The sequence below is a fragment of the Camelina sativa genome, chromosome 2, assembly GCF_000633955.1.
Source record: "Camelina sativa cultivar DH55 chromosome 2, Cs, whole genome shotgun sequence".
In the NCBI taxonomy this organism is placed as follows: Eukaryota; Viridiplantae; Streptophyta; class Magnoliopsida; order Brassicales; family Brassicaceae; genus Camelina; species Camelina sativa.
Window position 1 is genome coordinate 7,679,497 of NC_025686.1, and position 3,187 is coordinate 7,682,683.

A 3,187-nucleotide genomic window follows, 5' to 3' on the forward strand; every position below is an offset into this window, starting at 1 on the left:
GTTTCCTGGAAAGTTGTGTTCCCGCTGGTCTGGTCCTTTTACTGTTCAAGAAGTTAGACCATATGAAGCTATTGTGCTGTTGAACTCCAAAGGAGAGAAATTCACTGTTAATGGCCAAAGGGTGAAACACTATTGGGCGAAAGTTGAGATACCAGACGGACACATTGTGCGTTTGGATGATGCACCCTCTGCCTAATCCGTTGTCAAGTCAAGCTAATGACTTAAAACAAGCGCTGAGTGGGAGGCAACCCACTAGTAGGAATTAATTATTTTGAATTTTTTTCTTTTAGGATTACTAACTTATTAATTTTTGGTTTTGAGTTTTCATTTTTTTCAGGAAAAATAAAATAAAAAACGAATGGAAAATTATGATACCATTGATCAGAGCAAAGCATCAACCGACACCACCTGGGTGTCAGTCGACACTATTGATGGACCAGAGACGAGAAAAATAAAAGGGGGCCGTCGGGTTTGATTTATCTGGGTTTTAAGCTTACTGGGCTTTGACTGAAGTTGGGCCGGACCAAATAAGGGCAGTGTCGACCGACACTCTTTAAGTGGTGTCGATCGACACCGTTGAAAAAGAGAGAATCGCGACTAAAACCCTCGAGCCGTCTCACTTGTTCTTCATTCCTCCAAAGTGTTCAAGAAAGCGGGCTAGGCGGCCGCCTAGGCGCCGTCTAGGCGCTAGGCGCTCAGCAGATGCCTAGACGACCGCTTAGACCGCATAAAAATTACATAATATTATTTTAATATATATTTTTATTTTTAACTAAATATAATTAAATTTTTAAGTTTTATATTCATATACATATTTATAAATGTTCATATGTTATTAATCAAAATCAAATAAATGTATTTTTACTAATTTTAGTTTATAAATTATTATTATTTATTTATTCTAATATATTTTTGACATAATTTTATATATAATATCATATATATAATGTTTTTTAATGTAAACGCCTAAACCGCCTTAAAACGCCTAAACCCCGACTAGTCATTCTAGGCACTAGGCGCTGGGTCACCGCCCACATATCGCCTAGCGCTTTCTTAAACACTTCCAAACCGACGAGAATCTACAAAGCTTCATAACTTTTCCGATATTGATCCGTTTTGAGTGATTCCAAGCTCTATCCCACTCGATTTCGAGCCCTCTTTCCGGATCCGCTGTCACTTTCTCGATTTGAAGCGATGGCACCAAAGAAAAAGCCCAGAACCGCCGACGGCGAAGCTTCAACTTCTCACCAAACCCGCCGTCCACCTCCGTCAGCCCCGGCGACTGCTGCTCCGCCTCCGCGACCTCCGAAGAGACCTCCGTCTCCTCTACCTGATCCCATCCAGCCAAGATTCCCATGGCCAAAGGAGGAAGGTAAACCGATTCCCACACAAAGAGAATGGCCCAATAACAAGCTTGTTGAGCTTGGGAAGCCTGAATTCATCAATTGACCACTGGATGATTGGGAAGACTATGAGATATTGCTGTATAATGCTTGGTTAAATATTGTCATTGAGCCTACAAAGTTTGTTGATACTGCTGTTCTTCGTAGAATGAGCATTTATGATGAAGTTTTAGGATTGATAGATAAGATGCATATAGTAACCATCTGTACTAAGCAGTATGACCTTTATCCGGATTTAGTGTGGCAATTTATGGTTTCAGTTAGGATTACTTATCGCAATGAGCAGACACCAGAAGCATTTGGGAGTGAATTGTATTTCTTCATTAATGGAGTACCTTGTAGTATAACTTTTACTGAGCTTTGTGATTGCTTTGGCTAGATCTATTGGTATCAGCCAGTTGTTTTGCCTAAGCATTATGAGGATCTCTCTACTTTGTGGTCTTACATAGGACTTAGAGAGTATGATTCCAAGAAAATGCTTCAGACAGAGGTCTGCCATCCCGCGCTTAAGTATATTCTTCGAGCTCTTGGTACCACTTTTCAGTGTAAGATGGAGCCTAACACGATGAGAGCAGCAGAGCTCTACTTTTTGAGTGTTGGTGTTGGCAGCTTGATTCCTTCTCTGTCTCTTGATGAGCGTTGTGACCCTATGTGCCTCAACTTTGGGGCTATTTTCGCCTGCCACTTGGTTGATCTGCAGACCAAGCCATTTCTGGGTACTAGCACTAAGACAGAGAGTGTAGGGAGCCTTATCACTGCTATTCTTCAGTTCATGGAGATCCCTTTTGATGGTTACAGCGTTGTCACTAAGAGAGTTCTCATGGATGAGAAGTATCTGAAGAGTACACATTGGCTGAAACCTGGTTTATTGTGGAGGTTTGTTGATGAAGCAGGGGAGCACTTTATTCGCCTTCCGCGACCTGATCTTACTACCATTGGTAGTGATCCTGAGCAGTTACGTTTTCTCCCTTCTGCTGATGACTATGTTGCTTGTCCTCTTTCCCGTCGCCATCGCACTCCGCGGACTGCTACTGCTGCTGCACCTGCTACTAACCCTGCTGGGGGTTTTGAGATTGGTTCTTCTTCTGGGACTGTGCCACTTGAGTTTCCAGAGCCACCGCAGGATCCTGCTACTATGGACCAGGGAGCTCATCAGGCGTATGTGGTTTCCTACTTTGCGTGCCATCTGGAATGGCATGACTCGGTTGTCTCAGTGTGGCTGTCTTTGTCCTACCAGGCGCAGATCACCTTCTCCATCTTCACCACCTGTTGATCCCGTCTCTGATGAAGATGCTCCNATATTCTTCGAGCTCTTGGTACCACTTTTCAGTGTAAGATGGAGCCTAACACGATGAGAGCAGCAGAGCTCTACTTTTTGAGTGTTGGTGTTGGCAGCTTGATTCCTTCTCTGTCTCTTGATGAGCGTTGTGACCCTATGTGCCTCAACTTTGGGGCTATTTTCGCCTGCCACTTGGTTGATCTGCAGACCAAGCCATTTCTGGGTACTAGCACTAAGACAGAGAGTGTAGGGAGCCTTATCACTGCTATTCTTCAGTTCATGGAGATCCCTTTTGATGGTTACAGCGTTGTCACTAAGAGAGTTCTCATGGATGAGAAGTATCTGAAGAGTACACATTGGCTGAAACCTGGTTTATTGTGGAGGTTTGTTGATGAAGCAGAGGAGCACTTTATTCGCCTTCCGCGACCTGATCTTACTACCATTGGTAGTGATCCTGAGCAGTTACGTTTTCTCCCTTCTGCTGATGACTATGTTGCTTGTCCTC